The following is a 22231-nucleotide window of genomic DNA, read 5'->3' as shown; positions in this document are numbered from 1 at the left end:
ATGCATGAAGTGCAACAATTCAATTGTCAATCAGTCAACGGTAAGACTGAAGGTTGTGTCACACTTGTTGGTGATACTTCTATGGATAGTAGCCAGCATCCAACAAGGAAGCAAACACTAAATGGTGCTAGGGAGAGTGTGTAAGTAGCTGCCATTAGTAGGGAACCAATCACATCCTAGATTAGTCGCAATGGTTTTATGCTATCATACATTCAATACATGTAGCATCAAGTACACAAACATTGCTACATTTGATTAATATCTGATTTGTCCATTCACAGTAAGAGTACCACTTAGAGTGACCAATCAGGGTAGAAAATCCCTTAAGTGACTTCCTTGCTAACTTGAAATGCTCTACTCCTTAGGAGCTCCACCAACTAACACGTGTATACAATGGCAGGACATCTTACAGCATGTGCTTAACCCAACCTAAACAGATGTCACAACTGGCAAGCTGGAAATAAGTAAGCAGTTGTAAAAGTTTAAAACAGTTTTCATTTTATACACACCACCAATCGTAACATCTAAAAACTCAAACCTACATTAATTATACCTATCTAAACTATACCTAAACTAAATTATACTAACTTACCTACACTATCCTACGTTAAAACTAACCTAACCTATCTAACCTTAACTTAACCTGCTCTACCCATATAACACAACAGACATGTTAAACATCAACTAGCCACCCCCCTTAAAACACATTAGCATATGAGACTAACATAAACTACTGTTATACACAAACTAGCTAAACATTAATACCTGAAAAACTACATATTCTTTTCTTTTTTTTTAACACATAATAAACATTAACCCCACCAACTTAACAACCTACCCACCCATATCCCCACCTAAAAACTGATAAATAGTACAATAGAGAAAAACACGAAAACTACCTTTACCTACCATTATGCTAACATCTATCCTAACCTGTGGTAAAAGTCTAAACCAAGATCCTCCAAAATCAATCCTGGAGGATCAGATCCATGACAGATTTTGAACATAACTACATTTATCTAAATGTGGAAATGCAAAAAATCTGGCATGGATCCACCCCTCCAGGCCTGACTTAGGAGAACCCTTATCTAAACTATTAAAAGTATGAAGGAGAACATGGGAGGGCCTATGCCTTGTTCTCAACTCGGTTCACAGTCTTCTGTAAGGTCTCCACCATTTTCATCTGTGTTGCAACCTGCAGCTGAAGCCCTGCTCCCCTCAAGGCTTTCTCTCACTGGCCCTTCAGTGAATGGCCTTAATTTCTGTTGCCTGCTGTGAGGTTGTGGCAACCAGTTGTGGTTCCACTGCTGGTGGACTGTGGAGGGTCCTGGAACTGAGGCTGTGGAGGGTCCTACAACTGGGGCTTTGGAGGGTTCTGACAACTGAGGCTATGGAGGGTCCTGCCATTGGTTGTGGAAGACTGCCATGGAGATGCTCCACTTGACAGCTGCTTCTGCTTGCCCTGTTCCCAAGGTGGTGACTCTTAAGTCCCTGTTGCCCTAGCTCAATCAAAATTGTGCCCCATTCACCTGTAGGCCTTTGAAATGTTGCATGTGTGCCTGTACCTCTCCAGGCAGCTGCAATAAGCCTTATTTATTTTTTGTCATTTCTAAAGCGCATGAATCACCCCAACCGGGGTATCTCCGCGCCAAGACGGCTGTAGTCAACTGAAACGCAGTAATTTAGAACAGCAAGGTTTTCAATTGCTTTCTGAAAGATAAGTAGCAGGGGGAGAGACGAATGTGTATGGGAAGCTGATTCCAGAGAGAGGGTGCAACATAAGAAAATGATGCACCCCCCTGTCGGGTTTGTTTTACACGAGGTACACAGAGAAGCTCTTTTGCCCCAGAGCAAAGGGTCCTCGAGGGGTTGTACCGGGACAATTTAGTTGGGTCCTAGTTTATTCATGGCTTTGTATACCATGCAGCAGATCTTAAACTTGACCCGTTTCCGAATCTGTAACCAGTGAAGTTTACGAAGTAGAGGGAGTGAGGGGGTTCTGGGGGGAGCAATTGGTCATCAGTCGAGCCGCTGTGTTCTGGACCACTTGCAGTCTGTTAAGGGAGGATTCCTTTGCGAAAATCAACAGAGCATTGCAGTAGTCCAAACGACTAGTGACCAATGCTTGAGTCAAAGTTTTCCTAGTGGACATAGGGAGTAGGGGGAAAACTCTGCGAAGCAAACTGAGCACGTGGAAGCAGGACTTGGGGGTTGTGGTGGCGTGTTTCTCGAGGTTAAGTTTCTGGTCAATTTTTTCCCCAAGGTTCTTTACCACCGTTTTGGGGGAGGGAGTTGGGCCCAAGTCTCCCGGCCACCAGTTTGGAGACCAACTTGTTACTGCATCTCTGAAGAGCATTATTTCCGTTTTCTCAGCATTCAGCTGGAGAAAATTATCACTCATCCATTCGGTGATGGATCTCATTCCCTCTGAGAAGGTGTTCTGAACGTTGGTGCAGTTTTTATCAAATGAGAGTAACAGTTGTGTGTCATCGGCGTAGGAAATTGGGATAAACCCTAGGTTTCTTATTAAATTGGCGAGTGGAGTGACGTATATATTAAACAGGGTGGGGCTCAGGCAAGAGCCCTGGGGGACCCCCTTGGTGACCATGGTAGTTTGTGATCTGAAGGGGCCTAGGTTGACTGTTTGTGTTCTTTCAGCTAGGAAGTTGGTCATCCACTCTAAGGCTATCCCCCCACGCCTATGTTTCTGAGTCTGCCTAGCAAGGTCTGGTGGAAAATGGTGTTGAATGCAGCAGACAGGTCAAGCAGTATAAGGAACACTGCCTTACCCCTGTCTGCTAGCATTCTGATGTTATCAGTGACTGTCACTAGTGCTGATTCCGTACTGTGCCTGGGACGGAATCCTGATTGTGAGGGGTCGAGGCTGTTGGAAGATTCAAGGAAGTTAGTCAAGTGTTTGTTTATGTGTTTCTCTAGTAATTTACTTTGTAGCGGCGTTAGAGAGATGGGTCGATAGTTAGTGATGTCTTTAGGGGGAAGTTTGGCATTTTTCCTGATGGGCAGTATTTGAGCTGCCTTCCATTCCTTGGGGAGTTTGCTTTCCCTAAGTGAACTGTTAAGGATGGGGCAGATCGAGTCAGCCAGCTTGTCTGCAAGAAGGACGGAGGTTTTGGCAGGGATCAGGTCTGCAGGAGAGCCAGATTCGGTTGTTTTTAGCAGGGTTTTTGTTTCTTCATTGGAAAGCAGCAGAAATTACTCTAGTTTGTGCAGACAGGGCAAGGTGAGGGGAGGTGTGTGGTTATCAATTAATTTACTGCCTTTGGTTCTCATGATTGTTTTGTAGATGTTGTCAATTTTGGAAGTGAGATGGCATGCAATGTTATCACACAGTGTCTGGGAGGGTTCTTCACCCGTGTTGCATGCTTTTGGGTTGATGAATGTGTTGAGGACCTGAAATAGTGTTTTAGAAGAGTTGTCAGCTTGCTCAAGCAGATTGGTTATGTGCAATTTCCTAGCCTGCTTTATGCTGTTATGATATTTGGCGAGGGCAGATTTGAATCTCTCTCTGTCGTGATGGTCGTGTATGCGCCGCCAGTGATGTTCGAATTTCTTGCAATTACTTTTTTTGGTCCGGAGGTTGGTAGTGTACCAGGGGGTATGTGGGCATTTCGGGGTTGCTTTCAGGGTTTTCAGGGGTATTAGCGTGTTTATAGTGGATGTTATGGCACCTTGAAATTTGCTAAGGCAGGATACAACATTGTCTGAGTTGGTGTACTGTGGAGAGACAAAAGTTTCTTGGAATAGAGTGGGGGACAGTTTATGCCATGTCTATTTTTCTTTAGGTTATTACACTGCCGGATGTTATGTTCTCCGGGTCCTGTGATGGAGAATTCAATTTTGGAGTGGTCCGACCATGTTAGGGGGTAGATTGCTCCACAGAGGATGTTGGGTGAATTTGAGAGGATTAGGTCTAGTGTATGCCCTGCTGTGTGATTTGGTTCTTTATTAATGTGGGTCAGTTCAAGTGTCTCGAGCTCTGCCAGAAGGGAGGAAGCATCTGGATCATTTGGGTTATCACTATGTATGTTTAAGTCTCCAAGGAGCAAAAAGTTTTTAGATGCTATGACATATGGAGAACTGAGGTCCATGAGTTTGGTGAAGGAATCAAGGAGAGGCCCTGGAGGGCGGTATACAAGGGCGCCTTTCCAACTGAGTTGTCCATGTAGGTCGAATCTGAAGACCAGGGTTTCTATGTTGTTGTTACTTAGTTGGTCTAAGATGGTAACCTTAATGGGATCCTTATAAATAATCACTACCCCTCACCCTGTTTTTAGTGGTCTACTGAGTTTTTGAATGTGGTAGCCGTCAGGTAGGGCATTGGCCATCGCTGGATTGGAGGTAGGCTTTATCCATGTTTCTGTCAGAAACCCTATGTCTGGGTGGGAGGAGGAAAGCAAGTCCCATATGTTAATGGCGTGTTTGGGAAGCGACCGCACGTTGGCTAGGAAGCATTAGAAAGCTGCTCGTTTTTATGGTAGTATGTGCTAAGCACGATTGGTTATTGTTTGGTTGATGCGAGGTGTCATTTATAAAGTTGAGACCTGGGGGATTGCTTTTACGTTGTAATGGCAGCCCACACTGGTGGCCGCATTTGATGCAGGAGAAAGGGCCTTTCTGCTAAAATAGAGGAGATACAGGGGTAGGTTGCTTGTAAATCACTCCCATAACTATTATCCCTGATTTGTTGTAGATCGCAACTAGTTTAGGTGTAGAGTTTGCCCGAACTGGCTACCTGCTTTCTCGCGGGACCGGCAGGGGTTCTGGCTCCGGGCGTCGACCAGGGGTGGACGGGCGCAGATGGGATGCCTTTGGTGCGTCTTCGGTGCGCCAGTGCGCGCCCGCAGCCCACGTCCGCTGCGCACCGGTCTGCCCATGTGTTTTATACTCCAGGCACTGCTGACCGAGGGCTGGAATCTACACTTCACTTCCGGTCTCCCTCCACTCAATCGGAACACTCCGAGGTGGAACGGGGAGACACCAGGTGACGTGTGAGGTGAGTGAATAGGGCAAACTGTGGTGTTTTTAAAATGTAAATCTTTTAAAAACAGTGGTGCACATAAACAATTTTACAATACTTTCAATGCTTTAAAAAAACAGTCGAGAGGTTTTACCTCGAGTGAAGTAAGATTTATGCAGGCAGGCGCCGGCAAGCACATCTGCTGACAATCAAGGGGCATCAGGGAGGCCCTTGTCCTGGCGCTCCTTCTTTTAGCAAAATAATACACTTACTGAGAAATATTACAAGGTTGTTCCTTCAAGCGCGTCCTCCTCTGATGTCCTGTTGGCTGTTGGAGAGGAATGATAGATGAACCAGACTAAGGCTATTTGTCCCACGTGACAACATTCACATGCCTCAATTACTATTAGCAGCACAAGTGGCATGGCCTGCCAACAACAATTACATCTGAGTAACGTATAATGACCAAAACCATGAGAATCATGTACTTTTCATAAGATAACAATGGTAAATAACCGAGGCTTCGGCTTTCTAGGTTATGCTAGTTATGAACACATGGAATTGTACACATGGTCCATAGATGTGCTCCTTGGGGACTGACAAGCAACATGCCAGAGGGTACAATCTATGGCCAATTAGCTATGTTAAATGAGTAATGTGTAGCAAGTACACATATTGTGCCTCAGCAATGCTTCACTGTTATGGCATAAATGCAAGACCACACACATAGCAGCATAGATCGACTTCAGTTGAAACATAGACAGAGTGTGGCTATCCACCTCCCAGTCAACAGTCCTGTTGGATTCTTTTCAAACCTCAACACATGGCCATAACTGGAACACTATTGCATAGATCTTGTACTGCAAAAAATCAGACAAGAGCATGTGCTCCTTGACATACCTAATAGTCTGTCCCAACCTTCCTGTGTGGCTTGTTACCAAGAAGCACAACAATTCATACTTAGTCCATGTGAAGAGAGTGTACATGCATGCTGTAGAGAACTTCTGGGGCTAAAATATGGGCAACTACAGCATTTGGAGAAATGTGGAAAAGCCTGTATGTTGGCAACACAGTGCATACATACCTGTGGTTCTTTACAGGTATGGAAATGTGTCTATTAAAAGCCATTGGATCTGTTGGACAGGAGTCAGGCGTGTTACAGCATTGTCATGTGTGGACTGGTGACATGTCCCACATACGCTCATACCTATTCAGTCTCCACTAGTGTAGGATTAATCACAACCTGTGTGGACCTGTCACACAAAAGAGCTCCCTACTTTAGCAGGTGTACGCATACAGTAGCAGGGTGTGGCAGACAGACAGGTAGAAGTTCATCCATCCAATTCCATGTTTACATTGAGTTTAATCACAAGTTTCTTTTTACCACCAAGCCATATTGCCTATCTCTCCTTTGTCACCCCATCTCACATGTCACCGATGTGCAGTACTCTCAGGGTGTGCTGATTCCCATGATGTGGGATGACAGCTGCATAATATCATGAACAATTTTGGCTCAGTGGTGAACCCAAGTAAGTCATTGCGAGACAGTTGACTTATGCACTCATTGCAACAAATGGGGGTATGTTACTTGCCCACATTTCATGCTATCTGGAATAATACATGTTAAGTATGCCACCTCACAAATACATATTCAGCATCTATACTAGGATGTGATCATATTTTGGTATGGGGAGCCTGCTCACATGCTCATCCAAGTCCATTGGAGTCCACCCTTTGGCTAGAGGCTCTAAGGCAGGTACATATATGGAAGACCAAACAATATGCTGTTTGAGGGGCATGAATGTCTGACATACCTTCAATCATTTAGCCTGTATCAATGTTGGTAGGGTAGAGGAAAAAAATTTGCAGGCATGTGCCTGGTATGATGTGAACACATAATATGAGAACATATAGAGTTAAAATATCCATTGTGCACATTTCAACATTATATGTGCTGTTGACAATTGGAATTTTGACTGGGATATGTGCTACACCCCATCCACACATGTGTCCTGCAAAAAATATGACTTGGGAAAACATACTGTGTCAGAGAGTTCACAGCATATACCATGCAACAAGTGTGTCACATATATGGGGTAAAATGTTGGCAATTTTCGTCCATAGTATGGGTGGGAAACATTATAATTAATTACCATCAGTAGGTTTTGGGGCAGGTAGCCATAGCGGACATAAAAATAGCACAGCATATTATGAGGCATCCATCATGTGGTCCTGCTAATCAATCAACATGGCAATTTGTTCCTGCTGTTTGCAGAAGCAACTTTGTCTTACTTCTGTAGTAAATCTACATACATACATTGTGCGGGATGAGGCTCACATCACCAATGCGCCTCCACCGCACTGCATGGTCTGTTTTGGCTATTGTAAGGCCCCTGTCTGATGTTCAGTGTATGTAAATGAGTTAGCCAGCGTCATGCTGTAGTGCCCTATATACATATCTGCCATTTCCAAAATCAAAACCGTTAAGAGAAGTATGCTACAGCCAAATAGCTAAAAGCTCATGGTATATAGAAACTTACCAACCCTACCAACTTCTATACCCAGGGGATCAAGGAGATCTTGCTCTCGGCTGATGATATCAGCCCACTGGTGCTTGTTTTGGTGCACGTTCTGCTCTACACCACATAAAAAATTGAGCTCATCTGAAAGCTCACCTTCACCCACAGGTGCCGCCTCTTTTGGGTTGGGTAGCCCTGGATTACCCAGCCTCCACTTCCAATCATGTTGGGCAAGTATTTTACAAACAGCCTAAGTAGGCCCGCAAACTGTTTTTCCATCAGGCTCTTGGACCTGCCCCTGCCCGACATCTCCCTAAGCTCACCAGCCACCCTAACCTCAACTACAAAAACACTATCCCTTTACCCACCCCTATAACTATTAACCTATATTCTCTATTGAGACAAACATCCCACAATACACTACACAAACCAACACAAATACAATTACAGGACAAATGTGAAATTTAGGGACATAACACAGACAGCACAGACATCAACAAGACCCCAAAACAGCACCAAACTCTCCAGCAATCAACATAAACCTCCACCATCCAGCACAGACAAAACGGTCAGTAAGTGGAAGAAACTTCACACTTCCTAGTTTGCAGCATGGCTGAGCCATTGAATTATTTCCTGTGTGGATGCATCACGTTTCCGATGTATGCGTCAAGTTTAGAGTTACACTACGGCCAAAGCATTGTTTCTGACTGTTTGGCCTTGATGCATTGCTAGTTCCCGGCCCTCTTTCCACTCAAGTGTCACATTTAGTGGTAAAGCGTCAGTTTTCTTACAAAAACGTCACCTATAATACGAAAGTAGAGTCACCTTTCCTACTCAAAAGTCAGGTTTAAAGGAATAGCTTCACTTTCCATACCAAAGAGTCATGTTTACTACAGAAAAATCACCTTTACTACTCAAAAGTCACGTTTAGTCGTAATGCGTAACTTTCCATACCAAAGCATCATGTTTACTACAGGAAAGTCCCCTTTCATGCTGTAGAGTCACCTTTCCTACTCAAAAGTCACGTTTAGTTGTAAAGCTTCACTTTCCATAGTATAGAATCACGTTTACTACAGAAAAGTCACCTTTCATACTGTAGAGTCATCTTTCCTAGTCAAAACTCACATTTAGTGGTAATGCATGACATTCTATACCAAAGAGTCATGTTTAGTACTAAAAAGTGTCGTGTCCAGCTTCTCTTTATATGGCAATAACAATGCACCATTACCTAAGCGTAGATTTTATAGGTGTAGGATTTTTGACATTATGGGTCCTCTGCGCCACTCAATCTGCTACCGTGTCACTTTGCTAAAATGTTGGAATTATCCATTCATCAGTTTAGGGGTGGAAATTAAGACAGAAAGCCTATCTTGCTTATATTAACATTTACTAGATGCAGGTTCCTTTTGAACACAGGACTTCAAAAAGTGACGCATCCTCAAAGATGCGTCACCTTGTAAATATGGACTAGTGATAGCACTGCCAATGTGCCAAAAAGTTTGATACATTGTGGTCACAAGCTCCTTGTAAACAAGCCCCTTTGTCTTAGAAGAGAGATGAGCAAATAAATATAAGGAAAAAACTGATACAAGGGCAGTGTCCATAAAGGCAAGGACGTCATTTGGAGGTAGACAACGGTCGCAGCGGAGACCTCTAGCTTGCTCCCTGCTATTCCTGGCACTTCCTTAGTGACCACTGGCCTCAGGGGAGGCAGCATTTTTCCCCTCTGAGGACAAATAATGTCCATGAAGGTTTAGTGTTAATGTACTATCGAATCAGACTTGCTGCACGACTAATGGAAGTGTTCAAAATAACAGATATTGCAATATCACAATATAGGAAATCCCTGAATAACCACCCATCAACAAGTTATATGCTATGATTTAATTTTTAATGTGTAGAAGGATAGAGAGGTGACCTTGTTCACATGGCCTTCAAATGTGAGCTTTGAATAAAAGGTGACTCCAAAGTGTTTTACTTTATTTGTAGGATAGGGCAAATAGCCCGATTCCGATGGCCGGAAAGTTGGAGACCAAAAATTGGTGTTGCTGCCAAAGAGTAGAACCTCAGTTTTATTGGAATTTAACTTCAGACAGTTGATGGCCATCCAATCACCAACCTAGCGGAGGCAGGTATAGAACTGTGATGCTGTTTCCGAAGGTGAGCTTGTCACTGACACCATCATTTGTGTATCGTCAGCATAGGAAAATGCTGAGAAACCCAGAGATTTAATCAACTGGGCCAGGGGGACAACATCGATGTTAAAAAGGGTGGGGCTCAATGATGAGCCCTGGGGAACTCCACAAGGCATTGTAAAACTGGGTGATTTGAAATCGGAAGGAGCAATGAACTGTTCTCGACCAGACAGAAATGATATAGGTAAGGTGAGAGCTTTTCATTTTATGCCTATCTTTTCAAGGCATTCCAGTAGCTTTTTGTGATTAACAGTGTCGAATGCGGCGGAGAGGTCAAGCAACACAAGTTCTGCATTGCCTCCTGCATTGACCGTCTGCCTGATCTGTTTGGAAGCTGAGATCAGTGCCAGTTCTGTGCTATGGTGCTTCCTGAAGTGGAACTTGGTGGCATCCAGAAATGCATGTTTCTCGATATAGTCAGATATTACTACATTCATGACCTTCTCGACCATTTTAGCAGGCAGGGGGAGTCTTGAGATCAGATGATAATTTTTAGGCTCCACCTGTATAGGTTAGCTTTCTTTAGAAGAGGGAGGACTGATGCTATTATCCAGTTGGTGGGAAAGCTGCCTGAGAAGAATATTTGGTTGAAGGTGGGAGACAAATGAGTAGCAAATACTTCTGGTGGAAGATGAAAGATCTTGGGGGGCAGGGGTCCAATGGGGAGCCATATTTCGTAGACAGAAGTAGTTTGGTGACTTGATCAGCGGTCAATGAGAAAAATTGAAGTAGTTCTCGAGGATTTCTAGATTTTGTGGTGACTGAGGAGACCTCCTTGGGCATGTCAGGAGTTGCTGCCGTACATTGGGAGGGGGTAGCGCCTTGAGACAGGGACATAGAACAAACACTGTAGACTGATTTAACTTTGTCCTGAAAGAAGGTGGCCAAGGAGTTACAAAAAGCCTGGCTCCCCGGTTTATTTGCTATTTCAGGGAGTTTGGCTAGCTTTTTTACTATGGCAAAGAGTTCTTCAGATTAATCTTTTGCTGTTGCTATAGCTGTGGTGAAATAGCAGGTTTTCTCATCATGCATTACTTTTCTGTAGTCTAGCAGAGATTAAATATAGGTTAATCTGTCACTGATATCATAGCAAGTTCTCCATCTCCTTTTAAGACAGCAACAGTTTTATTTTTGAAGTTTACGATGTTCAGTATTCCAGGGTTCAGGGCATCTTGAGCTACGATTGGAAGTGGACTTTTCTGGTAAACACGATCAATTGATCTGCGGAACCACTTCTCGAAGGGGACTGCAGCTGTAGTAGGGTCATTGTTAATCTTAAAGGGATTCTGGGCCAGGGAGCTTTCTAGGGTTTTGTTGAAATTTTGTTCCAAGGTCGGAACCATCTGGGATGTTTATTTCTTAAATTCTCTAATCCAGATTGATGAAGAGAGAGAACATGACAGTTTTGTGATCAGACCAAGCAAGCGGGAAGGACAGGACACATTGTAGAAAATTATTATTGGAGAACCCTCCATCCAGCAGGTGCCCTGCAGAGTGGGTGCTACCAATTACCTGCTGAATAAGTCCTAGGCTATTCATGATATCAAATGAATGTACTGTATCCCAGTCTAGGGGGTCCTCAAGGTGTAAATTGAAGTCACCCAGAAATGTGCAATCAGACGACTGAGATATCACATCCAAAGACTGACCCAAAAATTAATAGCAAAAAACACAGTTGATGGACAGAATGTAGAACAATGTCATACATTCACCCCAGTACAAGGATCTGGGCCTAAATCCATCGTTTTTTTGCACTACACACCACCCTGGGTTAGACACTGGCTATATGCAAATCAGCTCCGACCCTGTGCCTCATGGGAACAGTCCAGTCCGAACTACCAAGCCATGTCTTTCCCAGACCGGAATCAAGCATCCAAGGACCGGTTTCTGGCTATCAGCCTTCATTCAGCCTGGATAGCTTGACTCCAGTGGTGTGGAGAGCCTGGGACTCACGTCTGAGCATACCCAGCCCACTCGGGGTGAAAATTGCAAAAAACACAGTTGATGGACAGAATGTAGAACAATGTCATACATGCACCCCAGTACAAGGATCTGGGCCTAAATCCATCGTTTTTTTGCACTCCACACCACCCTGGGTTAGACACTGGCTATATGCAAATCAGCTCTGACCCTGTGCCTCATGGGAACAGTCCAGTCCGAACTACCAAGCCATGTCTTTCCCAGACCGGAATCAAGCATCCAAGGACCGGTTTGTGGCTATCAGCCTTCATTCAGCCTGGATAGCTTGACTCCAGTGTTGTGGAGAGCCTGGGACTCACGTCTGAGCATACCCAGCCCACTCGGGGTGAAAATTGCAAAAAACACAGTTGATGGACAGAATGTAGAACAATGTCATACATTCACTCCAGTACAAGGATCTGGGCCTAAATCCATCGTTTTTTTGCACTCCACACCACCCTGGGTTAGACACTGGCTATATGCAAATCAGCTCTGACCCTGTGCCTCATGGGAACAGGCCAGTCCGAACTATCAAGCCATGTCTTTCCCAGACCGGAATCAAGCATCCAAGGACCGGTTTCTGGCTGTCAGCCTTCATTCAGCCTGGATAGCTCGACTCCAGTGGTGTGGAGAGCCTGGGACTCACGTCTGAGCATACCCAGCCCGTCTGAGCATACCCAGAACACTCGGGGTGAAAATTGCAAAAAACACAGTTGATGGACAGAATGTAGAACAATGTCATACATTCACCCCAGTACAAGGATCTGGGCCTAAATCCATCGTTTTTTTGCACTCCACACCACCCTGGGTTAGACACTGGCTATATGCAAATCAGCTCTGACCCTATGCCTCATGGGAACAGTCCAGTCCGAACTACCAAGCCATGTCTTTCCCAGACCGGAATCAAGCATCCAAGGACCAGTTTCTGGCTATCAGCCTTCATTCAGCCTGGATAGCTTGACTCCAGTGTTGTGGAGAGCCTGGGACTCACGTCTGAGCATACCCAGCCCACTCGGGGTGAAAATTGCAAAAAACACAGTTGATGTACAGAATGTAGAACAATGTCATACATTCACCCCAGTACAAGGATCTGGGCCTAAATCCATCGTTTTTTTGCACTCCACACCACCCTGGGTTAGACACTGGCTATATGCAAATCAGCTCTGACCCTGTGCCTCATGGGAACAGTCCCATCCGAACTACCAAGCCATGTCTTTCCCAGACCGGAATCAAGCATCCAAGGACCGGTTTCTGGCTATCAGCCTTCATTCAGCCTGGATAGCTTGACTCCAGTGGTGTGGAGAGCCTGGGACTCACGTCTGAGCATACCCAGCCCACTTGGGGTGATAAAAGCTTAGTCAACGGCTTAAGCGTCCCGAAAAATGGCAAATTCAGAAGAGTCCTTTGATTAGGGTACAGAAGACTGATCTGGTCCTGCATGGCCCTCTCGAGACGGGGGCTTAGCTGGATGATAGCACTTGTGGTTTAGTGGGGCAGATTTGAAGGTTGCAGTCAGGGCAGTGAATAGATACAACGAATGGGTCAGAACTTAGGCAAGGTTCCCAACAACACTTAACTGGCAGAGTGGCTGACACTAGACATGGGCCAAGCATGGACGGGCGCAGACAGGCTTGTCTTTGCTCGCCGGTGGCACGTCCACTGCACTGCTGTGCTTTTACCTCCTCCGATGCTCGGTATCTAGACCGCCGACCCTCCCCTCCCCTTTTGGTATTTCCGGGACTACTGGAAGAGCTGCGATCAACATAGTCACAGTTATCCACCCTGAGAAAAAGTGTAAGTGCTGCCTAAAGTAGGTTTTCTCAAGCTCAAAGCACAGATCATACACGATTAAAAGGTTAACAAATAAAATCCGATTCAATTTCAATTACCAATGTGCAAAGTGAAATTAAGCGGAAAAGTTCATAATGTAGTAGGTGCAAATATTTAAAATAGCAGAGAAGTATCTCTTTTTAAAAGGTTTAAAATCGCTAAGAGATGTGGTGTCCGGCAATTCACAAGATAAGAGATGTGGTGAGGCCCCTCTCTCTTTAGGCTGTGTGGTGCTGGTTTGTTACACTACTGCTAGGATTATTGCAAATTGAAAATACAATGCTAACATTGCAATTACTTTATGAGTTGAATTTCTTAATCACCATTGTGGGGTTAGATGTAGATTGTATTATTATTATTTTATGTGGCATTTTTTTACCCAGCCAGCTCAAAGCATTCAGAAAACTCACGACAAGTAAAAGAAAATTCTTGAATTTATCCACCAAAAAGAAACGACAGTTAGCTTTTCTATTCAAGACCTTGGAGGCACAAGTCTTTGAAAGGTATAGTTTGACAAAGACAATTTGGCAGTCTGCGTGATGAGCTAATCGGGCAGTTAGGTACCACAGAGAGCCATGAAATGCTTGTGGGAAAAGTGACCTCTGTCCCAGTATAGCTCAGAACAAACACAGACAATCATTTCACAAAATAGGTAGCCACCAGCTGTGTAAGCTTTCAAAGCGCTCAATTGTGTAGGTTTTCTGAGACTTCAAAACCGTGGGATTTCGGTAAATGCGACTCAACTTCTTACAAAAACAAAAAAAGAACAAAGAAACATGTTATCAACCAACCTCACTAAAGAAAAGCAAACTAATTTCACAAAGTTACATGCTAAATGTCCTGCAAACCCGTAGGCATTATGAATGTTTTTAGACACAGGCAGCTAAGTCTAAAAAGTCATTATAACACCAGGAATCCATTTTAGAATTTTAGCTATGGACTCATTATGAGTGGAAACGACCACAGATGTCCATTAAGCCTTTGTTAAAATGTATAATTAAATATTTCAAAAATAGCTTATCCTTCATGTGGCAACATGATTTACAAGAAAGTACATACTAAGCTCACATCACACAAGGAGCAACAACAGCACCAAAGAAGTAAGGCAGAAAGACAATAATGCTCTTCCTTTTCACAAAGTGACTGGATTAAAATGGCTAGCATGAAGACTTCGTGAATTTGCAGTGCATCGTGGATACGAAGAAGCAGGCACAGTGCATACATAATCAGAACAATCAGAAAATCGTGCTGCACCTTTCAGCCGGCCCATCATTCGCTAGAAAAAGCTCACAGTTTCACCTATGGTCTGCTGCATGTGACAGACCAGTTGGATGAATTCCATGCTGAAACATCAACTTCTGGACAAGTGGGATATACCCATGTGTGGTATATCACATAAAGTCTTTCAAAACACCGTCAGTGCTGTCGTTTTGGGCAGACTGGTGAATCAAATAACCGAAGAGCTGGTGCAGTGCTACTTTGCCACCTTATTCTGTGGTAAATGGCAGTTTATCACTGGAACCTTAAAGGAATGCAATTTCTTTGTGTAGAAATGTGGCATCGTATGTTGACATCGCCAAGGTTATTACAAAGCACAACGCAATACTATGACAAAAGCAAAATAACAACACAATAAAAAAAATAGGGCACAAGAAAACAAGCCAGTCAAAAACACTAAGGGGCAGATTTATGAAGGCCTCGCGCCGCCGGTGCGTCATTTTTAACATGGGAAAAAGTGACGCACCGGCGGCGCAAGGCCTTCATAAATCTGCCCCTAAAGCTATAACGCAGCACAAAACACAACAGCTCAAAAAAAGAACACATCACTACTAGACGAAATTGGGTTATTTGTTCAAGGAGGTGAGAGCCTACTTCAAGCAGTAGTGGCTGGTTTTGTTGAAGAGTGGTGAGGCAGGGGGAAGGGGTCAGGGATGACGCACAACACATGACACAATAAAAAAGAAAAGAAAAAGAAAAACGTACCTGCAGATGGCTGCGTAGTGCTCTTTTGCTCCTCTCCTCTGCAAGGAACAGGTTCCCAGACTCTGCTGCGGCCAATCATGATGTTGCCTTAATTCATGATTGGCCTGAAGGCTCCGAATTTGTCTTCCCAGTGAGACTGGGAGCCTGTGCTTGCTGACTTCAACCCAGCAACGCAGGTCAGGTTGGAGACAGCTTCAGTGCGCGTGACTTCATGCGTTCTGATTTCAGGGGTTACCACTAGTTTGGCCAGTGCCAGCCTGAAGGTGGGAGACACTCCTTTGTCCACCCTCAAAACAAGTTCTTGTCAGTTTTACCCTTTTCCCTGGGTTTGGGTCCAACTTGGATAGTGAAACAAAAGGCAGGGCCAGGCCTGGTGTCGGTCTATTTGTGTGCTGGGGCAGGTCCGTTTTAGGTGTTATCAGGGCAGGGCACAGCTCCTTCCCAGCCATCTTGTCAGGAAGATCCACTCTGCCCTACGCCTAGTGAATTTGTCCCTTTCCACACTGTCTTTTTCCAGAACACACTTCACAGTTGGGAAACCTTTTAACAGGCCAGGGCCGCTGGTCAGTCACATAAAGGCCCCAGAAGCCTTAGGAGGGTCAGTTTTATATAGGTGGCATTTCCAAAATAGTCATTTAAAATCCAAATGTTCCATTAAAGAAGATTTTAAATTGAGATTAAAAGGATTAAAATAAGTCGTTTTCCAGCTGTTCCTAAACTGGATTTTGCACTTGCAATACAGTAATAAGGTGAACCAATGTTAGTCTGTAGGAGGCCAGCCTTGCCACAGTGAACAAATAACTTTGAAAGTTGTTCACTTCCAGGACATGTAAAACATTAAATATACACGTCCTTTGTTTTAAATACAATGCATCCTACCTTATGAGCATTTAGGGACTACCATAGGGTTGTCTTGTAAGAATTAAGGGCCCTATTAATGAAGGCCCTGCGCCGCCGGTGCGTGACTTTTTCCCATTTTAAAAGTGGCGCACCGGCGGCGCAAGGCCTTCATAAATAAGGCCCTAAAAATGAAGACTTGGGCCGTGGAAACTCTTTATTGCTTAAGGTACAATTGCAGTTTTTTTAAGTTCAAGAAAAGGTTTATTGAACATAATTATATAGTCATAAAAACAATACTTCGTATAAACAGTCATTAACCAATGTATAAGAACAAGAAAAAGTAATAAAGAATGATAATGTTATACAATAAACGTTGAAGTGATGAAAAGATATCATATAAAAAATGGTACGGATACGGGCAATGGTTCAAAAGAATCTCACATATCAGTACATGTATATATCAAAATACAAAGAAAAAACACATAATGTAAAAGATACTACGAATTTGATAAGCTAAGCAGTGTTTTAGGAGAACAAACGGAAGTCAGGGAGGCTCGGGAATTTCTTTTTTTTGGGAGGGGGGAAATTATCAGCTTTTTATTGTCAATGAGTTCTCTGCGGACATTGCAATGTTTTAAAAAAAAAAAAAAATTATTGAGAGTTCATAGACAATAAATAGACATTACATGGCAATTTTAAGCAATAAGATTAATAAAGTGCCTGGTGCAATATAAATGAAATCTAATACACCGATTGAGTAACTTCATTTAAATACAGAATCATATTCAAATTTAAAATTTAGAATACATCAAAAAGTGCAATGTCCATAGTACAATGTAATGACAATAAAACAGACTAAGAAAGAGATTAGAAATCTATGTCCAGCATATTAAATCTAACATTCGAACATACTCCAGTATTTATCATATTTTTTAAGGGCCCCTGATCTCAATGCATACTTTCTTTCACTTGCCTGAATCCTTGCTATTTTTACTTTCCATGCATATAGCGTTGGTACTTTCTCTGATTTCCAACACTGCAAAATAAGCGATTTTGCTACCAATGATGCTATAAACAAGGATTCATCATAGGGAGTTGAGTTCAAGGAGCAGCCGAAGACTGAAGTTAGTTCATCAAAAGTAATATTGACGTTAGTCAAATTACTAAGATATTTTCCTATATCCTTCCAAAGCTCCTGTATTTTGGAAACTCCCAGACTATGTGTTTCCAAGTGCCCTTTTCTTCACAACGGAAGCACTTATCCTCAACTTGGGGTATATACTATGGAGAAACGAGGGTGTTCTGTAAATTAACCATTTGCTATAACATTGCATTCTCTTAAAATTGGCACCTCGAAAAATACATTTGTTACATTTATTAATTTTATCCCAAGTGAGTTTGTTAATTTCAATGTCTTCCCTCTTTTTCCACCTATCTCTGGCCTTATTATACAATACAATTGAATCATCATCCTTGAGATTTTTTATCCAGACACTGATTTTCCTTTGCTTTGCGATATTCAGCGCTTCTGTTATGGCACTTTTATGAAATAAATTACATATGTCTAGCTCTCTGAACTCAGCATAGAGAGCAATAAAGGACCATTTCAAAACTGTATTCGAGAGGTGAATCTCCCCAGAAATTTCCTCCCAAGATTTCCATCTATTGCCTATAAGAAAGTCCTCAATTGTCTCAAAGCCGTTTTCCTTCCAGAGTCGTACAATATTTTTATCCAGACAGCCCCTCTCCCCAAGAACTAAATTGAACAAATTAGTCGAGCTACTTATTTACAAAATATCATAATATTTCAGGAGCTGGGTTCTCTGTTTAAATAACAACTGTAAAGACTTATACCGTACCTTCTTTGGGTATTTCGTAATTCTTACTGGATCATAGATTTTAGATTCCAACAACATCTTTCTCATAACAAAATGATCTTCTACAAAAAAAGCCCTAAAACTGTGATGTGCAAATTAGCAAAATAATAATCTCTAATATTTGGTAGAGACAACCCTCCTTGTGAGGACAGGAGATACAAAGTGCCAAGTGCTAGTCTCTGTATTTTATTTGCCCATAGAAAAGAGGAGAACATGGCATCCACTTTTTTAAAAAATGAGACCTGAATTGGACATGGGGCTGCGCTAAAAAGAAAATTAAACAGTGGTAGAATAGACATACGAATAAGAGCAACACGTCCCATTATTGATAGCGGTAATTGGTTCCAACGATCTAACTTTGAACTAATCCTTTTTAACAAGGGTATATAATTTAGCGTATATAAGTCTTCCAAACTTTCAGAGATTAATATTCCCAAATATCTCTTAGGGTTAGTATTAAAAATCTGCCTAAATTCCGATGATAAAGTGTCTACCGTGCAGTTGGCTAAAATGATTTCCATTTTATAAACATTTATTCTATACCCCCCTAACGTCAGAAAGTCAGAAAAGATTTTTTAAATTTCTACTTGACTTGTAGGCTTTGAATTTAGAAACAAGACAATGTCATCGGCGTATAATTTTATATTTGTTATGCCGACTACAGGTACTGTGTCAGTTATTTTGCCCCTAATTGCAATCGCCAATGGTTCAATAATTGGTGACAAGGGGCAGCCTTGACGCGTGCTTCTGTTAATTTTACAGGTCCCAACATTTATATTATTAATAAAAATCTGTGCTATAGTGTTCTCATATAATTGTTTCAGGAGGGAAATAAAATCGGTCGTAAAATCGAAACTGTGCAAAACCGCAAAAAGACAATCCCATGCCACTAGATCAAAAGCCTTTACGGCATCTAAAAGCCAAATCTGTGCTTCCACCTTATTAGTCTTAAAATAGTCCAAAGCCTCCAATAAAAATTTAGTATTGGTGTGGAGGTATCTTCCTGCTATAAAACCTCACTGATCTACACCTATAAGAGGCCCTACAATTTTATTCAGCCGGTTTGCAAGGAGTTTCGTAAAAATGTTATAGTCTGTGTTTAGAAGACTTATAGGCCTGTATGAGTTCGTGTTTCTCTTATCCTTGTCTTTTTTTAAAATACTAACAACTACAGCAGTGCGAAAAGAGTCCGGAGGGGGTCCTCCTTGTAATAAAAAATTAGCTAGTGGCAGGAGCTCCTTGCGGAGAGTACCATCAAACTTTTTAAACAGTTCCGCAGGGAGCCCATCCTCACAGTAGCCTTGCCACTGAGGAGGGAGCCAATTACGTCATCCAGTTCTGTCTTCGTGAACTCCTCAACCAGCCATTTTTTTTCAACGTTCCCTAGCTTCGGAAATTGGAGTGCACCTAAAAATTCCTGGATCTTTTCTGTGGCGACCCCTTCGCTAGTTTGGTAAACTCCCTCATAGTGTTTTAAAAACATCTCGCCTATTGAAACTGTAGTCTTTGTGTGTACTTTGGTAACAGGGTCCAAGAGGTGCTCTATTCTATTGCGAACTTGGTTTTCTTTAGCTTGCCACGCCAAGAGTTTAGCTATGTATTCACTCTCTTCATAGAGCTTTTGGGCATAGAGATTACTATTTGTATCACCTAAGTCGTAGTAGAATGCCTTCATTTTTCTCTTTCCTTCTGCTATCTTTTGGCCCGAAGCTGAAGATCTCAATCTATAATGCTCTTGATTCGCCTGCACAAGGTTTGTCTGTAAATTAATTTTCTCCGCCCTTCTTGCCCTTTGTTTCGGTATTTCTTTAGAGGTAATTATTCCCCTCAAAGTGGCCTTAAATGTGTCCCAGATTACATTAATTGGGGCTGACCCTCTATTCCAAGTAAAAAACTCCTCAATCTTCTCCTCAATATCTATACACCATTGTGCCTCTGAAAGGTTCATCTTATTAAAATACCATCTTCTAGGTACTTCTGTGGAGGCTTGGGAACTTCTTGTAATGAAGGAGCAGGCAAAAAAGTTTTCTGCACAGAGTCATCAGAAATTGTGTGAGGGGGCAACAAAGGTGGAGTCGTTCATAGCAAGAGAGATAGGGCGGAAGACTGCAGTATCAAGGTGATGATTATGACACACCGCATACCACCATGCTAAATAAGACAGTTTAGAGGAATCTTTCAATTTTTTTAGATCTTTTGAAAATTTACCGCCAGTGACAAATCAATGAGTGATAGCTGGGACTGTTTTTTGTTCCAGTCCAGTGATAGGCTTCCTAAGAAAATATTTGTAAAAGAAAGGGGAGCTGTAGTATGAAAAATATTGATGATTTGGCACCAGACCTGTTTCCAAAATAGAAAAACATGTGTACAAGTAAAAAGCATATGTTTAAAATCAGCATTAACTGGGAGCATGTCCAGCAAGTGTTGAGATTTGTGTTTTGAATCCTATGTAGGTGGGTGGAGTTGAAAAACAATTGATTATAAATAAAAAAAAGTGTATGTGTTGTGCTGGCCGCTCTGGAAGATTTCTTAAGTTTTGTCCAAATTTTGTTCCACAAAGAAATAGGCCAGTCCGTCCCTAGTTCCAATTCCCATGAGAGTTCTATTTTAGTTTTGTCATGGTCCACTTAAGGTGTCAGTAGACGGGTATATATGGAAGAAGCCCTGGGGTTTATGGACAAAAGATTGTGCATAGGAAAAGGGGTTGGGAAGGTATGAAAGGTGAGGTTTTGAGTTTAGTGTATACATCAAGTATTGTGTTTTGCAAAACTAAAAATGTAGGTTTAAAGGAAGAAGGCAAATGAAAAAGAGTTTGTAATTGTGTAAATTGGATGGGCGAATCCTGCTCGAAAAATGTATGAACCCAGAACAGGCCTTTGTTTCGCCAAGTCTTCCAGTATATCGGTTTCCTGTTAATAATAAGGATTCGTTTATTATGCCTGATTGTGGAATTGCGAAAAGTGTCTAAATTGTGTGTAATGAGATGGGGTGTAGTGGATACAAATGTACAGAAGTGCTTAATAATGGGAGTAGAGAGTGTTTGTGGTTTATGAGTAAAGGAGAGATATTCCTGAAATGAGAAGGGACTTAAAAAAGAGATTTCGAGATCTACCCAAAGAGGTCTATCCTCGCTCTGGTGTGTGGTCCAATTCGATAATTGAAGAAGTTGACACCACCTTCAGATTTTGGTCTTGCTAACTTTTGTAACACCAATCGTGATTTTTTAGCATTCCATAAAAAGGAAATTAAAATGGAGCTTATTTTTTGAAAGAATTTAGATGGAATGATATTGGTATATTAGAAAGGATATTCAAAATTATGGGAGTCAACATCATTCTAATTGTGTCAAAGCGACCCCACCAGGAGAGAAGAAGGGGATGTCAGCTTGCAGCTAGCCGTTTTAGTTTGAAAGAACATTTATCCATATGTAGGGATATAGAAGTCTTTATAGAGAGAGAGAACCAAATGCCAAGTTATGTTATATGTTTAGAATTCCAATTGAAATTAAAAAACTTAAAATCATCCTTGAAGGTTTATTTGGTTAGGGTAAGTATCTCCCATGTTCCTGTATTCAGTTTGTATCCAGATACCAGTCCATAGGCATCCACTTCATCCATGAAAGCTGTGAGTGAGGTTTGTTGCTGGGAGAGAATAACTAAAATGTCGTCAGCGTATGCTGCTAATTTAATTTGGTGAGGGTCTGAGATAAACCCTGTGATTAAGTGGTTCTGATAAATTCTTGACAGAAAGGGTTCCAAGGCTAGATTAAAAAGAAAAGGGGATAAGGGGCAACCTTGACGAACTCCTCGATTGAGTCTGAAATAAGGGGAAATAAGACCGTTGGCGGATATTGCAGCTTTGGGTTCCGAGTAAAGTAGGGCAATTAAAGAAGTTATTCTTGGTCCAAAGTCAAACCATTTGAGAGCATGGTACTTTACTTTAAATCAGGTACACCCTGGTCACGTGACGGCGTGACTGATTCTTTGTCTTCCGCTACTGGTGGCCCCTTTCCTTCATTATGTTGTTGTGTGTTGTGGTTCCTTGACATCT

The sequence above is a fragment of the Lissotriton helveticus genome, chromosome 6 (genome assembly GCF_964261635.1).
Source record: "Lissotriton helveticus chromosome 6, aLisHel1.1, whole genome shotgun sequence".
Taxonomy (NCBI): domain Eukaryota; kingdom Metazoa; phylum Chordata; class Amphibia; order Caudata; family Salamandridae; genus Lissotriton; species Lissotriton helveticus.
Note: the sequence above shows the minus strand (reverse complement) of the source record.